Source organism: Musca vetustissima, unplaced genomic scaffold (genome assembly GCF_032173495.1).
Source record: "Musca vetustissima isolate MV318-11 ecotype Yass unplaced genomic scaffold, APGP_CSIRO_Mvet_v1 utg63878, whole genome shotgun sequence".
In the NCBI taxonomy this organism is placed as follows: domain Eukaryota; kingdom Metazoa; phylum Arthropoda; class Insecta; order Diptera; family Muscidae; genus Musca; species Musca vetustissima.
This window is the reverse complement of record NW_026886450.1, coordinates 55367-62220: the sequence shown is the minus strand read 5'-3', so window position 1 is coordinate 62220 and position 6854 is coordinate 55367.

Sequence of the window (6854 nt, the reverse complement as noted above, 5' to 3'; positions counted from 1 at the left end):
CACAAGAGACATTTGGGTTTGAAAGGTTTTTTGTAAAGAAGCTATTAATAGCTTCTGAGGAGAATATCCCAACAAAAAACTAAGGGAACTGATGAGGATCAGTGGCGAGATCCGAAACTATAGTCTTCCCTGCCTTACCCCTCGGCGGACAATGCCATACATTCCCCACTAACAAATAGTTGTTTTTTATAAAAACAACAAACTGGGATTAAGCCTGACTATTTTGCAAAAACTAAACCAATTTCAATAAAACTTTGTATACATCAATCTGGACGTAATTATGTATACTGTGCAAAATTGTGCCTCAATCGTACAAATAAAATCGTAAGAAACTATATATGGGAGCTATATCTAAATCTGAACCGATTTCAGAAAACATGGCTTACATCAGTCTAGTCTTAATTCAGTACTCTGTTAAAATTTTTGTCTCAATCGGACAAATATTGGGTGTTTGGTGCATCATTCACATAAAATCGGACGAAACTATATATGGGAGCTGAACCGATTCCTTCGCATACATCAACCTGGATCCAATTCAGTACGTTGTGCAAGATTGTGTCTCAATCGGACAAATATTAGGAGTTTGGTTCACTATTTAGATAAAATCGGGCGAAAATATATATATGGGATATAAATCTGAACCGATTTTTCCCCATTTCAAGAGGGTTTGCCCTTGGGCCAAATAAATGAGCTGTGCCAAATTTCATCCAATTCGAATCAAAAATGCGACCAGTACTTTGTTTACAATTTAACAGGGACAGACAGACGGGCGGATATGCATAAATCGACTCTGATTCTATGCATATTTTCAAAAGGAACCATGTGTCTATCTCGTTTCCTTTTGCCTGTTGTAAACATATGCCAAAGACATAATAGTATTATGTATAGTATTATTATGATAATACCCTTACCACAGTGTTGTGAAGGGTATTATAATCCACGCCTAGAGAGTTCGGATGATTGATGGAAAATATTATTTAAAAATGCACGCCTAAGAGCTCGGATGAACTGGGGCGAGAGAGTTTGAATGATTAGTGAAAAATATTATTTAAAAATCCACGCCTAAGAGCTCGGATGAACTGGGGCGAGAGAGTTTGAATGATTAGTGAAAAATATTATTTAAAAATCCACGCCTGGAGAGCTATGTAATTGATGATAAATTATTCTATAGAAATTGAAAGATATTATTTATTTGTTCCTTAGAAACCCCTAACTTATTACAAAATGCACACGTATGACTATAATGTTCTGTGGTAAAACATGTTCATTAAAAAAACCCAAAACACCGATTTCAATAAAAAATCTGTTAGTCTTTCTACATATTTTTTTTATTCCGCTTCAATTGCTTTCCACCAAAAGTTTTCATTTAGATGTTAACAACAAATTTAAGGCCTATAGCAATCCATTAAATCTTAGATAAGTTCATAAAATACACATAACTATACGTTTCATATTTGATTCATTGCAATTAGATTCATAATTCGAAGAATTAGTGGTGAGTGAATGAAATAGAGCTGAATGGATTATGCCAACAACAACAACAAAATAAAAACAGATTTTTACATCATCAGTAGCTGGAAAGGAGTTGTACATACCGATGTAATGCAGAAGAATAAACAACAGCAAACAAAACATCAGCTATCGACGATGTTCATCCGCAACATTTGTGGTGGTGGTCAGACTTGTCCAACAATTTCCAGACGTCTGCGCAGGGTGCTGTAATGGCGAAGTGATCTCTTAACCGTCAATGTGTAACCACCACGCTTTTCAACAAATAAAGTAGGAAGTTTACGAACAAGTTTTTTGCCATTGTACGTAAAACGAAAACGAGCTGAGCTACAACATATCGGTCAGTAAGCCAAAGAGCGTTTTGGTATTTTCATTTGGTTGGAAGATAGTTTTTTTTTTTTGTTTTATTTGTTACTTTTTCATTGGCTACGTCTGAGTTATATGTTTAGCTAAGTAATTACCACTTTTTAGCGTATCTTAAGTTTGAACGATTTTTTTATTGAAATCGAGTGCAGCAGCAATAAAACAAAGCAAATCGAAATGAAAAAAATGTTATTTCATTCATTCAATTCGTTGTTGTTTTTAGTGTGTCTTTAAAATAATAACCCATTTATGTATGGACTAATTGGGTACTCCACTTGGAGATATTTGAAGCATTCATATTTTGGCAGACAGCAGCAGCAGAATGAAGTAGCTGGAAGATTGCATAGTGAGTTATAGATATGCATTAGACTGTTAAGAGTCCAGTCGATATGGTTTTAATATTGCAATATTATAAGAAACATATTATTAAATTGTGTACCACAAAAAACACGCTTAGATCAAAAGGATTAGATTGGTTTTCAAATGTTTTCGATATAAGATGACATTTTATATAATGTCAATTTTTTAGCCAACAAGCTATTAGAAATATAATTTGATGGAAGTCATTTTAATCTGTACACTTTTCGATTAAATGTTGTATTTTGTATGTGTAAAGTAAATATTCGCATAGAATATCAAAGGATCGATTTAAATAGGAATCTGTTCTCTTTTTCAAATATACTCTACACTGTGGTACAGGGCATTACCATTTTGTGCATTTGTTTGTAACATGCAAAAGGATACGAGATCGGCATATGGTTCCTTTTGAGAATATGTATAGAATCAATTTCTAAGTCGATTTAGCATGTCCGTCAGTCTGTAAATTTAAAACAAAGTACAGGTCGCATTTATGATTTGGCACAGCTCATTTATTTGGCCAAATGACAAACCCTATTGAAATAGGGAAAAATCGGTTCAGATTTAGATATAGCTCCCATATATATTTTCTTCCGATTTAAGGTAAATGGTACAGCAAACGAAGAGAAGAAGAAAGAACAAGAAAAACGTGAGCGTGAGCAAATCGAGATGTACAGGAGTCAGAATGAAGTCCGGAAATTTTCCAACGAGTAAAACACCAAACCGAAGGCTTTGGTGCAGGCTCATCCTCCTGTAGAGATGAAGAAGGAAACCTGGTGACAGATACAGACAGCGTGTTGAGGATCTGGAAGGAGCATTTCGAAAAGCTTCTAGTATCAAATAGTGGCGATGAAGAAGATACCCCAGAACCAATAAGAGATGATGGTATAGAGTGTATACCACCTAGCCAAGACGAGGTCATAAAAGCAATTAATCGGCTCAAGAACAACAAAGCAGCAGAAGCCGATGGGTTACCAGCCGAACTATTCAAGACTGGTGGCCAGATGCTGATCAGGAGCATGCACCAGCTGATTAACACCATTTGGCAAGATGAATGCATGCCCAATGATTGGAACCTCAGCATCCTGTGTCCCGTGCACAAAAAAGGAGACAAGACGATATGTGCCAACTAAAGAGGAATAAGTCTCCTTCCCATCGCATATAAAGTGCTATCCAGTGTGCTGCGTGAACGATTGAACCCAATGTTCAATGACATCATCGAACCATACCAATGCGACTTCAGACATGGCAAATCCACCATTGACCAGATTTTCACTCTGCGTCAAATCCTGGAAAAGACCCACGAAAAACACATCGACACATACCACCTATTTGTCGATTATAAAGCCGCATTCGACAGCCCTATCCGTTCAGAGGTTTTTAAAGCTATGTCTGCTTTCGGCATTCCTGCAAAATTAATACGGCTATGCAGGATAACTTTAAGTGGCACAAGGTCAGCAGTTAAAGTAGGAAAGGACCTATCGGAGCCCTTCAATACCGAACGAGGATTCAGACAAGGTGACAGTTTGTCGTGTGATCTTTTTAACATCCTACTGGAAAAGGTCATACGCAAAGGTGAACAGAAATGGCACTCTGTACACCAAACAACACATGTTACTCGCCTACGCCGATGACATCGATATAATGGGTCGAACATTGCGAGCGGTAACAGCCACCTTTGAACAAATTGAAAAGGAGTTTGCCAAAGTGGGTCTGGCAGTAAACGGCGAGAAGACCATGCTGATGGTATCAACGCGCAAGACGTCCAGTAGACTCGGACCAACTGCGAAACTTGAAAACTACAGCTTCGAGGTAGTTAAAGACTTTATATACCTTGGTACCGCCATAAATAAAACGAATGACATCAGTTTTGAAATTCGGAGAAGGATTGTGATGGCCAACAGATGCTACTATGGTCTAAGTAAGTAGTTTAGAAACAAGGCTTCTTCCCGCCTGACCAAACTCACACTGTACAAGACGCTGAAACTACCCGTGGTATTATATGGATCAGAATCATGGGTACTTGCGCAAGCAGATGAGGCAGCTCTTGGGGTGTTTGAGAGAAAAATTCTCCGAAAGAACTACAGGCCGATCTGCGTCGACGGTGAATATCGGCGTCGAATGAACCACGAGCTTTACAATTTATACGCGGACATCGACATAGTCAGTCGTATTGTGCTGCAGCGACTACGGTGGCTAGGCCATGTTGTGCGGATGAATGAAAATGCCCAGATCAAAAGGCATATAAAAATGAGCCTACTGATGGTTCCCGTAGAAGGGGAAGACCACGAATTAGATGGAAAGACCAAGTAGAAAACAACATCTTGGAACGTGGTCTTCCAAATTGGCGCACAAGACCGACGCGCTTGGAAATCTGTAACAACCCAGCTAAGTAAGTAAGTAAGGTACAGCAAAGTCCCTATATATCTTTCGATTTGCACACAATTTGGCACAACGTACTGAATTAAGTCTGGAATGATGTGTCCAAAGTTTCGTGAAAATCGGTTCAGATTTAGATATAGCTCCGATATAAATTTTCATTTGATTTAAGGGGACCCCTCCCATTCACGGTGTCTATTTTTTTTTTTTTTTTATTTAATTCGAATCTACATTAATTCAAGAATATCCCTACAAAATTTCAAGTGAAAATCTCAAGAACTCTTGAAGACATAGTCGATTTATTGTGTCAGCATCAAGTGACGGCTGAAGGGCTTCTCAAACTTTAAACGCGTTTTTCTTTAAAATTTTTTTGCGAATGGCGGGCACGATAAGTCACAAACTAATAACCCAATCGATTCCAAATTTTAACACGTTTCTCTGTGAGTATATAGCTATCGTATCAACTAGGATAAAGCCAATCGGTGAAGATCTTCCCTATTTATACCCTTCACCCCACTGTGGTACAGGGTATTATGTCTTTGTGCATATGTATGTAACAGGCAAAAATATTCGAGGTAGACCCATGGTTCCTTTTGAGAATATGCATAGAATCACTTTCTGAGTCGATTTATGCATGTCCGTCCGTCTGTCCATGTTAAATTGTAAACAAAGTACAGGTCGCATTTATGATCCGAATTGGATGAAATTTGGCACAGCTCATTTGTTTGGTCCAAGGACGAACCCTATTGAAATTGGAAAAAATCGGTTCAGATTTAGATATAGCTCCCATATATATTTTAGTCCGATTTAAGGTAAATGGTGTGCCAAAGTCCCTATATATCTTCCGATTTGCACGAAATTTGGCACAGCGTACTGAATTAAGTCTAGAATGATGTGTCCAAAGTTTCGTGAAAATCGGTTCAGATTTAGATATAGCTCCCATATATAGTTTCGCCCGATTTTAGGTAAAGAGTTCAATAAAATCCCTGGAAATGTTGTGATTTCCTCGAATTTTGGCACATCGTACTGAACTAAGTCTAGAATGATGTGTGCAAAGTTTCGTGACAATCGGTTCAGATTTAGATAGCTCCCATATATATACATATATATATATATTCATCCGATTTTAAGTAATTGGTGCACCAAAGTCTCTGAAAATCATTCGATTTGCACGAAATTTTGTCATAGCGTATTGAATTAAGGCTAGAATGATGTGTGCTAAGTTTCGTGAAAATCTTTTCAGATTTAGATATAGTCCCCATATATATTTTCGTCGGATTTTATGTAATTGGTGCATTTTGGTATAGGGTACTGAATTAAGTCTAGATTGACACAACGTATTGAAGTAATATAAATTAGTCTCTGGCAAGTTTCTCTGAAATCGGTACAGATATAGATATATAACATAAACGCGTCGTCTGTTAGGATACATATGTAGAATAGTGAAGTGGTGAAGGGTACTATATAGTCGGGCCAGTCCGACTTTACTTCTCTCCTTACTGGTTTTTAACTTTGTTTTTGGTAAAAAATCGGCGATTTTCCAAAAATATTTTTTTCAAAGGTCCTCCATTTTGTTAATTTTAGAGCGAAGTCAATAATCCTAGTTCATACCAGAGCCAGACATGTACTATATCTGACTCCGTTGGAATTTTCGGATTCCGATGTTCCAGTGAGGAGTTATCATGCCCGTCATCAAAAATAAGGAAATTTCTTTAATTATAAAAAAAAAAACAACAACAAAACAATAACAAACATTTTTTGTAAATTATTTTCCTTCCCTTTTAAATCTTCAATTATATATGTGCAAAGTTACAAACCTTAACAAGCATTGGTTTTGATTTACCAGCCCATTGAAAATCTTAAAAATTAAAATCGTGAATGGGAGGGGGGATTTCCCTTAAGGTAAATGGTGCAGCAAAGTCCCTAGATTTCTTCCGATTTGCATATATATATCGTCCCATTTAATGTAAATGGTGCACCAAAGTCCGAATATATATTTCGTTTTGCGCGAAATTTGGCGTAACATACTGAATTGAGTATAGAAAGATGTGTGCTAAGTTTCATGAGGATTGGTTCAGATTTAGATATATCTCCCATATATATTTTCGTCCGATTTTAGGTAAATTGTGTACCAAAGGCCCTTTATAACTTTCGATTTGCACGACATACTGAATTAGACCCAAAGACCCAATATTAAGCCGATTGGGACTTCATTTTGCACAACGTACTGAACTTACTATAACCTA